Genomic DNA, 19368 nt, shown 5'->3' with positions numbered 1-19368 from the left:
CTTCGTCTACAAAACCTCATAAGGAGATATCTGGATACTGGAATGATAACGGTTATTATAGGAAAATTCAATAAGAGGCAAATGGTCACCCCAGCTGCCTTAAAAATCAAACACACAATATCTCAACATATCTTCAAGTGTATAGTACGCTCCACTTGTCCATCGGTCTGCGGGTGAAATACGATACTAAGACTCATCTGAGTCCCCAATCCCTCCTGAAAAAGATCTCCACAAATTAGCCGTGAATTGTGCCCCTCTATCCGAGATAATGGTTATAAGGACACCGTGAAGTTGTACCATATCTTTAAGGTAGAGCCTTGCATAATCTTCAGCCAAATAGATAGTTCTGATAGGTAAGAAATGAGCTGACTTTGTAAGCCTATCAACTATGACCCATATTGAATCATACCTCCGCTGAGTACGGGGCAAACCTGTAATGAAATCCATATTAATTACCTCCCATTTTCATGTCGGGATCTCCATAGCCTGTAATAAACCTCCAGGCTTTTGATGCTCTATTTTAACTTGCTGACAATTCGGACATTGGGCAACAAACTTTGCTATATCTCAGTTTATGCCATCCCACCAATACACTTCCTTGAGATCATGATACATCTTAATGGTGCTCGGGTGGATAAAATAGCAAGAATAATGGGCTTCTCCAATAACCTGCTGACGGAGGCCAGCAACATTAGGAACACACAGTCTACCTCGATATCTGAGTACTCCATCTCATGTGATCACGAAAGGTGTCTTCTCATTCTGAGGAGCTGTATCCCAATAATGGATTAGAACAGGATCCTCGTACTTGTTACACCTCGAAAAAAAATTTCATGCGGTTGTGCGATAAATAGACTGACGCAGGGTAAGAAGTATATGATGTCCCAACAAGTAAGAACAGGTGCTTAGTGATTCGAATTAAGATTCCAAAGACATTTGAGGTAAGAGAAGAAAGTTTGTTGAGAAAGGCGAAGTATACGTTGTGTTTCGGAAAGTTTTTGCAACGTACTGTGCTAATGTTGATTTAGTAATGTCTTGAGGTAGAGTTATGATGCCCCTTAGATTGCTAATGAAGTGTTTAAAAAGTGCTAAGAAGGTTCCATAAGGATTGGAGAACAAAAGGAACGACGAGAACAAGTTCGGAGAAAGGGTAGATTATATGACCATTTATACGGTCCGTATAATGGTCCGTATAACCATCACAGTGAGGGGTGATCACTGGGAGTATCATACGGTCACTTATACGGACCGTATAAGGTACCGTATAATGGTTACAGAGAGGATGATTTTAGCCACAATTTCACGGTCACTTATACGGACCGTATAAGTTTATACGGACCGTATAAGTGTCTGTATAATTCATGACGGGTCAGATTTTTCCAATTATAAATATAAGACCCCAAGTTATTATTTTCATTTTCTCATTTCCTAGACTTCTCTCTAAACCTCTAGAATATTCCACACCATTCATTTACAAGAATTCAAGGGAAATAAAAGATCAAATACCAAAAACTAGTACAATCAAGTGCAAGAATGCTAACTAGGGTTGATGGAAGCTAGAAATCTCTTCGGAGTTGAAGCTAGGGTTTTCTCCAAGTGACGTATTTCCATCCAAAACCCATTCCTTCACAATCAAAGGTGAGTTTTATGCTCATTTCATGCTATTAAGAGTATTGAGTGGTTGAAAGGCTTAGATTATGGAAGAAAGTAGAAAATAGGTTACAAATATGAGAATAGTAGTATTCTTGAGTGGTAGCTTGACATGAATCATGATTCTTAACATGTTATGAGTATAATCTTATTATAAATAGTATTAAGAATATTGGAGAAGCATTATCTGAGGATGAATGTGGTGTTATATTATGGCTATGATTATGAATAACTTTGAGAGGGAATTTTGAGAATTGGATAATGTCGAATTTGTCGAAGTTATTGATTATGATATTACGAATGTTGTTATTGATGTTTGGGAGTTGTTATGTTATATGGAGAAAGTTGTAGAAACAAAGGAGATGCTACCCAATTTTCATTAGCTTTATCTTAGCTTCAAGTATGTTTCCGATTATCTAATCTTAGTACGAATTCCCTTGAATGTAGAATTACAAACTTCGAAGGAAGCGTTCAATCGGCAAGTTAGAAAGGTGAAAAGGTATGTAAGGCTAGTCCCTTCTTTTTTAAGGCATGATTCCTACAGCATGACTTCCCTTAGCTTTCCATGACTCTTTTACATTCTGAAAACTATGAGTCTATGATTATCAAGAGTTTCTCATGAAATAAAGATAAGAGATGCGTTGTGCATATGACAATGATGATGATGAGTCTAAGTCTAGAGATTCCAGGGCTTATGATATGATATTCGTATGAAGCTAATGATTCCTTGATGTTATTCATTGTTGCTAGACTCACCTTATAATGTAGTTCCTTCAAGGTGAGGCATGATGATCGTGACTACTCCATAATGGAATCGGGGGTTCTCGACCTTACGTCACCTCGATAGAGTTATAGCTTGTCTTTGAGTTCTAATGCATGCTTTATGATAAGTATGATAATGAGATTACACCGTGCCTATATGACTGGGCAGACACCGCTAAGGCGGGCGGCATATACACCATGTCTAGATGTCATGGGCAGACGCCACTAGTGGGCAGCATGAGATGGTTACACCAAACGCGGGAGGCCTGGACGCGGGCTAATGATGAACACACCGTACCTATATGGTCAGGCAGCTTATATATGCATACTTGATATGATGTTGTTTATGATGCAAGTTAGCATGCATTATTCAGTCTTAAGTGACATTTAGTCACAGGTTGTTTCCTTACTTGATGTTTCCTTATCTCTTCGATGTGTTATTATTGTTCATGCCTTACATACTCAGTACATTGTTCATACTGACGTCCTTTCTTTTTGGACACTGTGTTCATGCCCACAGGCAGACAGAGAGGTGGCCCAGATTCCTAGGAGCTACTCAATAGATTTACAGGAGCACTCCACTGTTCCGGAGATGCCATTTTTGATATATTATTTTGTGTATATATTTGGGAACGACGGGGTCCTGTCCCGTCCTTATGTCTTAGTACTCTAGTAGAGGCTCGTAGATACGGATGTGTGGGTAATAGTTGTCTCAGGGACACATCAGTGTACATTCTTGTATATCATTTTTGCAGCCGTAAGGGCTTATGTATATTTATGTATTGCTTTGGAGAGTGTATGTGTTCAGGTGGGGTATGATGATTAGCATAATGAGTGGTGCTCGGCAGTCAGCTCCGGGTACCTGTCATGGCCCCCTAGTTGGGTCGTGATAGTACTGACGCTCTTTTATCTCTACCACCAAAGATGACATCGCTGTATCCTGAACTGTAACTCCTGCCTCACCCGAGTCTATCAACTGAACTCCAAGGCTAGCTAATCGGCGAACTTCACGGACTATCTCTCTTTTCTCTAGCTGCACATCGGTTATACTACCTATGAATTTACGACTAAGAGCATCTGCTACTACATTGGCCTTTCCAGGATGGTATAAAATGTCAACATCATAATCCTTTAGTAACTCTAGCCTTCGCCTCTGACGTAAATTCAAGTCTTTCTGCTTAAAGATATACTGGAGGCTCTTGTGATCAGTACAGACATCAACATGGGCACCATATAAATAATGTCTTCACAACTTCAAAGCATGGATCACCGTAGCTAACTCAAGATCATGAGTTGGATAATTCTTCTCGTGCTTCTTCAACTGCCTAGACGCATAAGCAACAACCTTACCGTGCTACCAAACTAATACCCGAAGCATCACAATATATCACATAGCTATCTATTCGTTCTGGAAGAGTCAAAATAGGTGCTGAGGTCAACTTGTCCTTCAATGTCTGAAAACTCTGCTCATATGCATCTGTCCACTGAAATTTAACTAATTTCTAAGTTAGCTGGATCAAAGAGGCTGAAAGAGACGAAAACCCTTCTACGAACTTTTCAATAACCAGCCAAACCTAAGAAACTACGTATCTCCGTTGGTGCCGTGGGCCTTGGCCAATTCTTTACAGCTTCAATCTTTTGAGTATCCACTCTAATGCCTTCATTTGAAATAATGTGGCCAAGAAAAGCCACAGAGTTCAACCAGAACTCACACTTGAGAATTTGGCATATAGCTCTCTGTCTCGAAGGATTTTAAGCACTGCTCGCAAATGTTCTGCATGACCCGCCTCTGACAGCGAATAAACAAGAATATCATCTATAAACACAATCACGAACAGATCTAGGAAAGGCCTGAATACGCGATTCATCAAGTCCATGAACGCAGCTGGAGCATTAGTGTTATACCTCGCGTTTCGTACATTTGAATATTTCGAGTTAATGGCGGGAAGTTGAGGACGAGGTTATATTTTCTGGTTATGTTTGAATGCGCAAGACGCTTATAATATTATTGGCATGGAGTGTTAAGGTCAAATTTGGAATTTGGAAATGTCTATTAATTCATGACTTATTGGAGAAGCCATTGTGGCCGTGGGCCCCACTTATGCATTGGCCATTTGTTGCAAGCCATACAATGAAACATGTGATCACCTTATGCTTTAGTGGCAAAATACCTTTGTGGAAAAAGATGACAAGGCAAGGCAAGACAAGTAAGTCATCTTTTGTGACTTGGGAAATCTCTAGAAATTTGAAGAAATTTGGAGGGAAAAAGAAAAAAAAAAAAAGAAAGGAGGGCACATGACCGGCCATGTGCTTGGCCATGTGCATGGTCATGTGCCATAGTTATATATAAATGGAGGGATGATCAAAGAAGGCAAGCCTTCATCATTTTGCTCCTAGAACTTTCAAGAAAACATGAGAAAAAGAAAAAAAGAAGAAGGAGAAATCAGCCAAAGGGTTAGGCGAACTAGCCCACATGGGGATTGTTCAAGAAAATTTTATTTCTTCAAGTTTTTATACTAAGTGGAAGGTCCTCTATCATATGGAGTGGTTGTTGGAGAGGAAAACCATTTGTTTTGCAAGGAATGTCTAGCGAGAGGAAAGATTGAAGGAAAAGGGTAAGGTTTCATCTCTTTTGTATGCTATGGATGGTTGTGCATGTTATAGTAGGTAAAAATAAATGAAATTCATGGAATTATAAAAGTGGAGGGGCAGCCGTGTAGGTCTAGTGTGTGTGTGTTATGTTGGAGTAAGGAATTAATCATATTCAACATGTTGTGTGTATGTTGTAATGTGTAGAAATGAATAAAATTCATGAAAAGGTTGTGTGTGGTGTGTGTGGCCGTGAGTGGGCTGCCATGGTGTAGGAAAAATGAATTAATGTTAGTTAGTATTCTAGTTGTTGTTGTGATGGATTCTATGTAATGAAAATGAAAGTTTGATGATTCAAATGGAAGTTGTGATGGGTATGGGCTGATTTGGAGCGTAATATGACTTGAATATGCTTTCTTGAATTTATGGAAATAACGTTATAAGCATGTGAATTGGTAATATAGTTTATGAATTGGAAAGAAAGAAATGTGTTGTTATTATTCTTATTGAATTGGAAGGTGTTGGGCGAAGTAGTATGTTGATTGAATCGTTTTGAAAGTCATATGAATCGAATTGAATTGAATTGAATATGAATTGAATGTTGTTAGTAAGATTGTTGGCATTGTTGTTGATATTGTGGCCGAGTTCCATTCTCGGGTTGTTGTTGTCGAATTACATGTAGAGTTAGAATCTGGGGATGGCGCATTTACGGAAATCTTTGTTGAAATTTTGGTAGACAAGTGTTATTTCGAGAATTCACTTTTAGATGCTCAAGTTAACATTTGGTAAATGTGACCAATTTGTAGATTTTGGTGGATTTGGAACGTGAATTTGGAGGAACGTAAGAAGCGGAAAAAGGTATGTAAGACTTCACTTCTCTTTCTTGGCATGTCCTAGACGCAATAGGTTTGGACACGGGCCTCGGGGACAATTCCTTTCCTAGAAATCCGAGCTTGAATTTGACTACTATTTATTCAGTAGAATTGAATTAAATGTTCATGAATAGTTGAAAGAAATGTCTAAACACCTAGAACCTGCATGAATAAGACCCGACTACCCTAAAACTCTCATAAGTAATGTTATGAAATGTATCACATGTAAATTGTGTATGCCACCTCATTTGACTCGAGGTGGGCCCACTATTCCCGAATTCTCTCCTATTGTCCCATTTGGCTTATTTTCATTCTATAGTTAAGGAAAGCTTTTGGTTATTATTCCGACTACTAAATAATAGTCGTCTTAACAAATCCATTGATCCCAAAGCACGATTCTTTTCCTCCGATAGCTAGTAAATGTTTTCCAAAGTGCTCGTAATTTCCCAGAACAAAGGTTTATGGCAAAGTAAGTTTTACAACAACGACGATGAACATGTTTTACAATGCCATGGATGATGTCAGGAAGAAAATGCTTACATGATAACTATGACCATGATGATTCTATGATTAAAGGTTCCAAGTCTATGATTCCGTTGACGAGATGAGAACGTTAAGCTATTTCTTGAATCCTCAACTCTGACATGAATAATGTTCTCCTTTAAAGATTCCAAGTATACGAAACGATGCCTTATGGTCCTGTTTTATGTTTTCTCATGATATTACTCTCCATTGATAGTCTCGCCTTATATTAATCGTCCCTTCAAGGTGAGGCAAGCGCCCATAGTTATTCCATAATATAATCGGAGGTTTCCGACCTTACGTCACTCCGATGGATACATGATTTTCTTGGGCTCTCCTGCATGCTTCTATGATCTATGTATATGCAATATATATATATGTACATGGGGTGGGGGAAAGGGATACATGGAAAATGGGAAGGGAACTATGTTTCATTGCCACTTGGTCAGCTGGCTTATCATCCCGGACGCGGGATGCCCGGACGCGGGATTTATGGGCGAGCCGGAGTATTTCGGCGCAATGTGGGCGAGCCGACGCTGTTCGGTGCTATGATACTATGATACACTATGATATGCTATGATACTATGATACGCTATGATACTATGATACACCATGATATGCTATGTTACTATGACATACTATGATTTAACATGATATGACATAAATTCTATTTTCTATGCCTATGAAAAGAAATGTTTTTTTAAAAGGGAAAACAAGTATGCATGGCATCCGCCCCCATCGGGGCCCTCACATGCAATGTGTTACTCGTTATCCTATGATATGTTCTATGTTTCTATGTATATTGTTCATATGTACGGATATGCTCTACACCTCCATACTATTGTTGCACATGATTATGTTTCTTTCTATGTTACCATCCATGTCTTACATACTCGGTACATTGCTTCGTATGTGACCCTGTTTCTTCGGCGCGTTTCATGCTGCGCGACACTCGTGAACCCGGATGAGGCAAGTAAGCTAGCATAGAAGATATCCGGCGGGGTTGGTAGGCTCCACTTGTCCCGGGAGGCCGCCGAGTCGAGTTTATGTGCCATGATGATTTGTTCGAGTTAGAGACTTTGCGGAACGGAATCGTGGGTATTGGGTTGTCGGTTGTAAGCGGCTCTTAGCTAATATATGTTATTATGTTTCGTGTCTCGAGTCTTATATGATGTCAGATTCTATTTATAAAAAAAATTTCTATGTATTCATTTCTTACCAGTTTATAAGTTCATATGTGTAATAAGAGTCAGCGGGTTCGCTCGGCTCCGAATATGGGGTCGGGTGCCCATCACACCCTAGTAAGATCGAGGTGTGACAAAGTGGTATCAGAGCAGGTCGGTCCAAGGGTTGTCTGCAAAGTCGTGTCCGGTAGAGTCCTGTTTATGGGTGTGAAGCCGGCCACATTTATAAACAGGAGGCTACGGGGCATTTAGGAATTGTTGACCTTCTTTCTGTCTTATGATCGTGCGATAGAGCCAAGTCATAAGAAATAAGACTTTCCTATATAAGCCAGATATGCGACGGAAAATGGCAAGTCACAGAAGTGAGTTTGGATAATTGTTCTGTACTTGGAACTGGAAGTCCTGGACGGCTGGAATACGCCATGTAGCCGTATGTTCTGTGCACTATTGTCGATATTTACCGTGTATAGATTTGAATAAGTAGGAATGATAAAGGAGCTTCTGCCAGAATGGGTACGTCTAAGAGGAAAAAGCGCGGAAAGGAAATACGATAAACAGATAATAAACGAGATGCGACGTTTCAAGAAGGGTTATGGATTTGGCATGACGACGAAAGTGCGATCACTACCCTCGGGAATCTGGAGGCCCAGGACAAGAAGTAGTCGTGCACACAGGTGGAAGGTGAACATTCGAAACTGAAAAAGGGCAAAATAGTAATTTCAAAGAAAGGACGTGTTACGAGAATGTTTCAGAATCGGTAAGACTTTGACTTGCTCTAGAACATGTAATAAAGGTCATATGAGAAAGCGTACGCGATTATATCAGCATCAAGGCACCGAATCCCACCAAAGTTTCGAGGTTAAGCGTGCTTAGGTGGGAGCAATTTCAGGATGGGTGACCCCCTGGGAAGTATGCGAGAAACTCGATATATCCAGACCTAAGAGACAAATGAGAAGTTAGGATAGCCTAAGGGGAACTAGAGCATATGGGATGGTTGGAGACCATAAGAAGACACGTAGGACGAGGCAAACTTGCTTGGTGAAGAGATAGGAAGTGCATCACAGCCCTGGGAATTAGGATAGGCCTGAACAGCGTTCGGACGTATTTTGTGGGCTAGTTGATAGTAATTATATATGTATATATGAAGGTAATGGATCAACATTGTCGAGCGGAAATTGTAAGAATTTTGTGCTGAGAATAAAAGTAGCAGAACACTTACGAAATATGGACGTACAGCTACAATACAAGCGCGCAGTTAAAGAGGAATAAGGATATGAGGCGAAGGATAAATAGGATAATAGTATAGGTACACCCCAAAAGGGGGGAAGCAGGTGAGAAAAATGTAAGGATGAGATAGAAATAGTTGATACGGTGGTGTATTTGATATGAACGCTTGAGCTGCTAAGGAGACCCTTTCGAAGTAATTAGTAGGGTCGGGGAAACCGACAATGAGTAGATGGAAGTCCGGATAATGTTTAAGGTAATATGAGAAGTTCGCACAAACTTTGAGTAGTGCGACGCCAGAAAATGGACGTATATAAAGAAGAAGAGTATGACAAAGAGAACGATATTGGATAGCTTAAGAGCTAATATGAAGGATGGAAAATAACTTCGAAAAGGGAGCTCCCCCGAGGTGCTTATAAGACCCCGTAAGACTAGTCGAACATTCGAGGACGAATGTTCCAAAGGGGGGAAGGATGTTATACCTCGCGTTTCGTACATTTGAATATTTCGAGTTAATGGCGGGAAGTCGAGGACGAGGTTATATTTTCTCGGTTATGTTTGAATGCGCAAGACGCTTATAATATTATTGGCATGGAGTGTTAAGGTCAAATTTGGAATTTGGAAATGTCTATTAATTCATGACTTATTGGAGAAGCCATTGTGGCCGTGGGCCCCACTTATGCATTGGCCATTTGTTGCAAGCCATACAATGAAACATGTGATCACCTTATGCTTTATTGGCCAAAATACCTTTGTGGAAAAAGATGACAAGGCAAGACAAGTAAGTCATCTTTTGTGACTTGGGAAATCTCTAGAAATTTGAAGAAATTTGGAGGGAAAAAGAAAAAAAAAAAGGAGGAGGGCACATGACCGGCCATGTGCTTGGCCATGTGCATGGTCATGTGCCATAGTTATATATAAATGGAGGGATGATCAAAGAAGGCAAGCCTTCATCATTTTGCTCCTAGAACTTTCAAGAAAACATGAGAAAAGCAAAAAGAAGAAGGAGAAATCAAAAAAGGGGGTCGAACCAGCCCTATGGGGATTGTTCAAGAAAATTTTATTTCTTCAAGTTTTTATACTAAGTGGAAGGTCCTCTATCATATGGAGCGGTTGTTGGAAGAGGAAAACCATTTGTTTTGCAAGGAGCATGTCCTAGCCGAGAGGAAAGATTGAAGGAAAAGGGTAAGGTTTCATCTCTTTTGTATGCTATGGATGGTTGTGCATGTTATAGTAGGTAAAAATAAATGAAATTCATGGAATTATAAAAGTGGAAGGGCAGCCGTGTAGGTCTAGTGTGTGTGTGTTATGTCGAGTAAGGAATTAATCATATTCAACATGTTGTGTGTATGTTGTAATGTGTAGAAATGAATAAAATTCATGAAAAGGTTGTGTGTGTGTGTGTGGTCGTGAGTGGGCTGCCATGGTGTAGGAAAAATGAATTAATGTTAGTTAGTATTCTAGTTGTTGTTGTGATGGATTCTATGTAATGAAAATGAAAGTTTGATGATTCAAATGGAAGTTGTGATGGGTATGGGCTGATTTGGAGCGTAATATGACTTGAATATGTTTTCTTGAATTTATGGAAATAACGTTATAAGCATGTGAATTGGTAATATAGTTTATGAATTGGAAAGAAAGAAATGTGTTGTTATTATTCTTATTGAATTGGAAGGTGTTGGGCGAAGTAGTATGTTGATTGAATCGTTTTGAAAGTCATATGAATCGAATTGAATTGAATTGAATATGAATTGAATGTTGTTAGTAAGATTGTTGGCATTGTTGTTGATATTGTGGCCGAGTTCCATTCTCGGGTTGTTGTTGTCGAATTGGGCCGAGTTAGAATCTCGGGGATGGCGCATTTACAGGGGAAATGCTGCTGAAATTTTGGTAGACAAGTGTTATTTCGAGAATTCACTTTTAGATGCTCAAGTTAACATTTGCAAATGTGACCAATTTGTAGATTTTGGTGGATTTGGAACGTGAATTTGGAGGAACGTAAGAAGCGGAAAAGGTATGTAAGACTTCACTTCTCTTTCTTGGCATGTCCTAGACGTAATAGGTTTGGACACGGGCCTCGGGGACAATTCCTTTCCTAGAAATCCGAGCTTGAATTTGACTACTATTTATTCAGTAGAATTGAATTAAATGTTCATGAATAGTTGAAAGAAATGTCTAAACACCTAGAACCTGCATGAATAAGACCCGACTACCCTAAAACTCTCATAAGTAATGTTATGAAATGTATCACATGTAAATTGTGTATGCCACCTCATTTGACTCGAGGTGGGCCCACTATTCCCGAATTCTCTCCTATTGTCCCATTTGGCTTATTTTCATTCTATAGTTAAGGAAAGCTTTTGGTTATTATTCCAACTACTAAATAATAGTCGTCTTAACAAATCCATTGATCCCAAAGCACGATTCTTTTCCTCCGATAGCTAGTAAATGTTTTCCAAAGTGCTCGTAATTTCCCAGAACAAAGGTTTATGGCAAAGTAAGTTTTACAACAACGACGATGAACATGTTTTACAATGCCATGGATGATGTCAAGGAAGAAAATGCTTACATGATAACTATGACCATGATGATTCTATGATTAAAGGTTCCAAGTCTATGATTCCAAGACGAGATGAGAACGTTAAGCTATTTCTTGAATCCTCAACTCTACTCATGAATAATGTTCTCCTTTAAAGATTCCAAGTATACGAAACGATGCCTTATGGTCCTGTTTTATGTTTTCTCATGATATTACTCTCCATTGATAGTTTCGCCTTATATTAATCGTCCCTTCATGCGAGGCAAGCGCCCATAGTTATCCCATAATATAATCGGAGGTTTCCGACCTTACGTCACTCCGATGGATACATGATTTTCTTGGGCTCTCCTGCATGCTTCTATGATCTATGTATATGCAATATGTATATGTACATGGGGTGGGGGAAAGGGATACATGGAAAATGGGAAGGGAACTATGTTTCATTGCCACCTGGTCAGCTGGCTTATCATCCCGGACGCGGGATGCCCGGACGCGGGATTTATGGGCGAGCCGAGTATTTCGGCGCAACGTGGGCGAGCCGACGCTGTTCGGTGCTATGATACTATGATACACTATGATATGCTATGATACTATGATACGCTATGATACTATGATACACCATGATATGCTATGTTACTATGACATACTATGATTTAACATGATATGACATAAATTCTATTTTCTATGCCTATGAAAAGAAATATTTTTTTAAAAGGGAAAACAAGCATGCATGGCATCCGCCTCCATGGGGCCCTCACATGCACAGGTTACTCTGTTATCCTATGATATGTTCTATGTTTCTATGCAGATATTGTTCATATGTACAGGATATGCTCTACACCTCCATACTATTGTTGCACATGATTATGTTTCTTTCTATGTTACCATCCATGTCTTACATACTCAGTACATTGCTCGTACTGACCCCTCTTCTTCGGGGGCTGCGTTTCATGCCGCGAAGGTGAACCCAGATGAGCTGAAGCTAGCATAGAAGATGTCCAATGGGGTTGGTAGGCTCCACTTGTCCCGGAGTGCCGCCGAGCATATGTGCCATGATGATTTGTTCGTAATTAGAGACTTACGTAATCGTGGGTATTGGGTTGTCAGTTTGTAAGTGGCTCCAGCAGCCGATATGTTATTACGTTTCGGGTCTCGAGTCTTATATGATGTCAGATTCTATTTATAAAAAAAAATAAAATTCTATGTATTCATTTCTTACCAGTTTATAAGTTCATATGTGTAATAAGAGTCAGCGGGTTTGCTCGGCTCCGAATATGGGGTCGGGTGCCCATCACACCCTAGTAAGATCGGGGTGTGACAATTAGTTAATCTGAATAACATGACACGGAACTCATAGTGGCCATATCTAGTCCGGAATGCCGTCTCCGGAATATCTTCCTCTTTCACTCTAACCTGATGATACCCCGATCTCAAGTCTATTTTCGAAAAATATCTGGCGCCTCGTAGCTAATCAAACAGGTCATCAATTCTTGGAAGCAGATACTTATTCTTCACAGTCACCTTATTCAATTGCCTATAGTCAATACACATTCGCAAAGAGCCATTCTTCTTCCTTACAAATAATACCGGTGCTCCCCACGTGACGTACTGGCCTGATAAAACCCTTCTCAAGTAAATCCTTCAACTGCTCCTTTAATTCTTTCAACTCTGTAGCTGCCATTCTATAAGGAGGAATAGATATTGGCTGAGTATCTAGGAATAGATCGATAGTAAAATCAATCTCTCGCTCCAGCAGAATGCCTGGAAGCTCATCTAGAAACATCTCTGGGAGTTCGTTAACCACAGGAACTGACTGAAGGGTCGGTGACTCTTCTTGTACGTCCTGAACCCTAACCAAGTGGTAAATGTACCCCTTTCTAATCATCTTCCTTGCCTTAAGGTAAGAAATAAACCTACCCTTCGGCGAATCAGCATTGCCCTTCCACTCCAGGGCTGGCTCGCCCAAAAACTGGAATCGGACTATCTTTGTTCTGCAATCAACATTAGCGTGACAGGATGCCAACCAATCCATACCCATGATCACATCTAAATCAATCATGTCTAACTCAATCAAATATGCTATGGCACGATGATTACAAACTATCACTACACAGCCTCGATATATTCGCCTAGCTATAACTGGATCACCTACTGGTGGCGACACCTCAAACGATTTAATTGCTTCAGGCTCTATTCCAAACTTGCCGGCGAAAAATGGAGTGACATATGATAAAGTGAAACTTGGGTCAATCAGTGCATAACATCATAGGAGAAGACTGATAATATACTGTAACGACATCAGGAGACGACTTACGATCCTACCTACGGCTAGTGCATACACACGGTGCTGAGAACCGCTCGAGCTGGGTGCTCCACACCTCCCTCTACTTTGTCCTACTGGTGTCTGGAAAGCTTGCCCTGAATGGTGTACTGCAGAAGAAGAACCAGTCATAGACCCTGTAAGATGAACCATACCCCCATTCTCTCTCATCGGACACTGCCGCATCCTATGACCTGGCTGGCCACAAGCATAACAAATATCTGATCCCAGCCAACACTGACCTACGTGTAACTTGCCACACTGGGCACATCATGGCAAAAGGGGTCTCATCATGGCACACTGGGCACATCATGTGAAGTCTGAGATGGGCTCTCACTCTGAATCTCAGCCTGAGTCCTAGTAGCCCGCTGGGTACGGCTAGTGCCCTTATCAGACACTCTCATGCCCCTCTGGGCATCTGTAACTTTCTTGCGAGGCATCACTGAAATTATAATAAATCATTAGAAGGCAAACTCGTACCACATGGCTCTATTGCACGATCTAGGAGACAAAGAATGACAATTTCCTAAATGTCCTATAGCCTCCTGTTTATAAGTATGGTGCACAACACACCCATAAACAAGACTCTATTAGACATGGTCTCTATATAACCCTAGGATGGAGCTGCTCTGATGCTACTTCTGTCACGACCCAAACCGATGAGTCGTGACCAGTGTCTGACCGCTAGTGACCAAACACCCCTATACACATATCTGAACCATACTGAACATCAAGGGCCCATAAGTGACTTAAACTGATCTCATAAATGGGGTGACATCATAAACTCTGTACAATCTGTATATACATATACATGCGTATGAACAAGGTGTGCCCGGCTAGGCTGCTACATATACTGTACACAAAAGATTAGGAACCGACAAGGCTACATCATTTGACATACACATACAACTATCTACAGACCTCTACTAGAATAAAGCTGTAAAAAGGAAGGGACAGGGCCCCGTCATACCCATGTGAATATACATATCCAAAGGAATGGCATACCAATATAGACTGCAACTCCGGATCAAAAGGAGCGCACCAACTACTATTAAGTGAAGGGCCTACGGAGCTGGACCACCTGTCTGTCTACCTGAACTTACGGGCATGAACGCAGCCCTCCGAGTAATAGGGGAGTCAGTACGGATAATGTACTGAGTATGTAAGGTATAAGAGCAACATAAGTATAAACATGAGAATCATGAACGAAATCTAAAACTCAAAGTTAAACTGGCTGTCTGCATAGATTTGTATGAACGAGTATCTGCATAACTCACAATGCCTCTATGGGCGCATAATCTGCATACTCTCAATGATAATCATGCTCATATATATAAAATATAGGTCGTAGTGCTAAGGGACGTTCAGCCCGATCCATATCATATAATAGTGCCGAGGAACGTACGACCCGATCCATATATCATATAATAATGCCTAGGAACGTATGGCTCGATCCATATATCATTATCAAGGTGCACCAGTTGATCAGGTGATAATACGTATACAACGCCTATTCATTTTCCCTTACCACATGTACATATAATATACGCGTATATAACTCCTTCTAGTTATGGGTCAATATGCATATGTATAAATAAATGCAATGCATAAATAAGATGAATAACTAGAACTCTCGGAGTGACATAAAGTCGTAATACCTCCGATAAATATCTTTGAGCTAACATCATCAACATACGTAATCTCAAGACCCATGAATAGAAGGAACAATCATACGGGGTATAGTGTTATAGCCCGTATTTCGTGCGCTCGGACATTTCGAGGAAGTCGTGGAATGTGGAAGGTAAGATCGCTTTCCAAAACTATTTTAATGCGCAAGTGGGTTATTAATGTTATTTAGGAATATTGTTGATATGGAATATTGAGAAAGGTTAAGGGCAAAATTGAAATTTGCGAAATTTATTTCATGAATTGTAAAATACCAACCTAAGCAAGTGGGCTAGAAAGAAAAAAATTGTTGGGCTTGGAAAATGGCCAAGGGTGGCCGGTTGGGCCAAGGCCCATGAAGGGGTCAAATTGTGTAATTAAATAGATAAAAAGGGCCATGTGATTATATATATATATGGACAAGGCTTATAAGGCAAGACATTGGTCATCTTTTAATTTGAGAAAATTGTAGAAAAAAGAAGAAAAATCTAGAAAAGAGGAATGGAAGAGAGGGCATGTGCCCCTCACATGCTTATAAGTCTTATATATATATATATGAGTGGATGAATTATTCATCACTTCAATTGGAGAAACAAGAAAGAAAGAACACAAAAAAAAAAAAAAAAAAAAAAGAAAGAGAGAGAGAGGGAGAAGAGTGTCGGCCATGGCTCCAAAATTTAGCCATGGAAAATTGATGAAGAAAAATTACTTTCTCCTAGTTTTCCTACCTAATGGAAGGTCCTCTACAACATGGAAGGGTTGTCTAACAAGAATATCACTCATTTGCACAAATTCATAACCCGAGTCAAGTGGAAAGTTGGAGGAAAAGGTAAGAATTTATCCCCTTTTTATATATTATGAAGGTTTTGTTTATGTTGTGGAATGTAGAAAGGAGTAGAATTCATGGAAATATGGAAGTTTGCATGATGAATGTATATATATGCATGTGGCCGAATGGGGCATGAATGTGAGATAATTGGATTGAATTCATGTAGTAGTTTGATTATTGTGGTGTTGTGAATTCCTTGATGAAAAATGCATGGAAACCATAAAATTAGTGTGTTAGGTGTATGTGGCCGTGTGTATCAAGTTGGTGGGGGAAGATGAATTAAATTTTATTTAATGTGTTAATTGTGATTGTTGTTAATGAAGTTGGAAGATAAAAATGTGTTGTGAATGTTTATGCCGAAAGTTGAAAGTTTTGGGTGAATTATGGTTTCGGTGGAATTTTTGCATATTTGGTAGAATGATATGAAATGCTTTCGGATTGTATTTGAATGACCTTGAATTAGTAAGTAAATATGAAAACATTGATATTGGTTTGAAAGGGTGAAGTTGGAATAGAAGTTGATATATTATGTGAAAGAAAACAATTTATGTTAGAATGTGTTTCACATCGATCGTTGATGTTATTGGTATTGTTGTTGGTTTGGTTGTGGATATTTGGAGCCGAGTTAAATCTCGGGGATGTTATATGTATAGGGGAAGTCTTTCAAATTCGGTAGACAAATGTTACCTTAAGATTCCACTTCTAAATGCTCTAATTAAGATTTGGTAAATGTGACCAATTTGTAGATTTCGCCGGATTTGGAACTTGAATTTGGAGTCGCATAAGAAGCAGAAAAGGTATGTAAGGCCTTCACCTTCCTTCTTTGGCATGTCTTAGACGTATTAGGTTTGGATATGGGCTCCTGGGACGATCCTATTTCTAGAAATCTAAGATTGAATTTGACCCTTTTTCATTCAATAGAATTGAATTAAATGTTCTATGAATAGTTGGAAAAAAATTGTATAAACATTTAGAACTTGCACAAATAGGACCCGACTACCTTAAAACTCTCACAAGTGATGTCATAAAATGCAACGTACGTAAATTGTGTACGCCGCCTCATCAGACCCGAGGTTGGTCCATTGTTCCCGGATTTTCTTTATTGTTCCGTTTATCACACGATAAGTGTTGTAACCATTCTAATGAGAGTAATTCTATGATAACAATGGTAACGATGACGTTAAGGAAGAGAATATGTCTATGATGAGTATGACAAGAATGATTCCATGACTAAGAGTTTCAAGTTAAGGATTCAATATGAGTATGAAAGTATCAAACTAGATCGTGATCTTTAATTCTATTCCTGGTTATGACCCTATTTTCTAAGGATTTCAAAGCACATGAACCGACGTCTATGATGTCCATGATTTCATTCCCATCGTTTTCTTTAATGTTATTCTTCGTTGATGCTTCGCCTCATAATACTAGTTCCTTCAAGGTGAGACATGATGACTATGATTATTCCATAATGCAATCGGAGGTTACCGACCTTACGTCACTCCGATAGAGTTGTAGCTTTCACTTGGGCTCTCAAGATGCTTTATAATTAAGTATGTTTTTTATAACACCGTGCCTATATGGCGGGGCGATCACACCGCGCGCGTCCAATGGGCGGTCGGCGTACACACCACTATAGTGGGCATTATACCCCGGACGCGGGAGGCCCGGATGCGGGCTTATACACCGTTCCTATATGGGATCGGCGCTATACACCGATCCTACGTGGTCGGCGCTTACTTACGTATATTTATATGTTTTCTTTAAGAAAGCTAGCATGCATGGTATCCGCCCTAAGGGGCACTCAGATGTACGGATTACTTCTTTACTCCATGATATGCTCAGATAGCGTTACACCGTACCTATATGGACGGGCAAAGATACACCGTACCTATATGGTCGGCGCTTTACTTGTAACTACCCATATGTCGTTTCGAAAGGTAAAGTTGGCTTACAGATATCTACCTAAAGAGGCAAACAGAGGTACGGTGTCATTTTCTTACTCTATATTGTGCTTTAAGCTTTACATCATGATCTTATGTTGTTACTCTTGCCTTACATACTCGGCATATTGTTCGCATCGACCCCTTTTCTTCGGGGGCGCGTCTCATGCCGCGTGTACACCCATGAGTTGAAGCTATTATAGAAGATGTTCCAAAAGTTGGCGAGCTCCATTTGATTCGGAGTGTTGCCGAGTCGAGCTTGCATGCTAGGAGTTCGGATTGATGTTAGAGACTTTGCAGCATGTCGTGGTATAGAGTGTCGCCTTGTAGACGGCTTCACGGTCGATATGTTATTATGTTTCATGTCATGGGCCCCATATGATGACACGATTTTACTTATGAAAAAAAAATTGAGAGCGTAATATATATTTTATTCTTAATTGATTCAAGAGTTTATATATGTAATAAGAGTCAGCGGGTTCGCTCGGCTCCGAATATGGGGTCGGGTGCCCATCACACCCTAGTAAGACCAGGGTGTGACAAAGTGGTATCGAAGCAGTCGGTCTAAGGGTTGTCTCGCAAAGTCGTGTCCGCAGTCCGTTTATAGGTGTGAAGCCGGCCACATTTATAAACAGGAGGCTGCGGGGCATTTAGGAATTGTTGACCTTCTTTCTGTCTTATGATCGTGCGATAGAACCAAGTCCTAGGAAAATGGAATCTCCTATACAGGTCTTACCTACGACGGAAGAAAATGAGAAGCGATACGGAAAGTTACAGGGACGAGTATTGATGTTCTCGTTCGTTACCCGCCGGAGGCTCCGTATGGTCGAGACGTGTCGTATACATATGTAAGCCTGCAAGGTATTGTTAATATTTGCGGTGTGCAGATTTGAATAGTGAGAATGATAAAGGAGGCCCTACCAGAATGGGTACGTCTAAGAGAAAGAAGCGCGGAAAGGAAATACGATAAACAGGCAATAAGTGAGATGCGACGTTTCAGAAAGGTTATGGATTTGGCATGGCGATGAAGGTACGGTCACTACCCTCGGAAATCTGGAGGCCCAGGACAGGAAATAGTCGTACACACAAGTGGGAGGTGAACATTGGGAACCAAAAAGGGCAAAACAGTAATTGTAAAAGAAAGGACGTGTTACGAAAGTTCTTCGGAGTCTTTGAAACCTCGTCTTGCCCAGAACATGTAATAAAGGCCATGTGAGGAAGCGGATGCGAAAATATCGGCATTAAGGCACTGAATTCCAAAGAAAGATTTTG

This window comes from Lycium ferocissimum, chromosome 9, assembly GCF_029784015.1.
Source record: "Lycium ferocissimum isolate CSIRO_LF1 chromosome 9, AGI_CSIRO_Lferr_CH_V1, whole genome shotgun sequence".
Taxonomy (NCBI): Eukaryota; Viridiplantae; Streptophyta; class Magnoliopsida; order Solanales; family Solanaceae; genus Lycium; species Lycium ferocissimum.
This window is presented reverse-complemented; position numbering follows the sequence as displayed.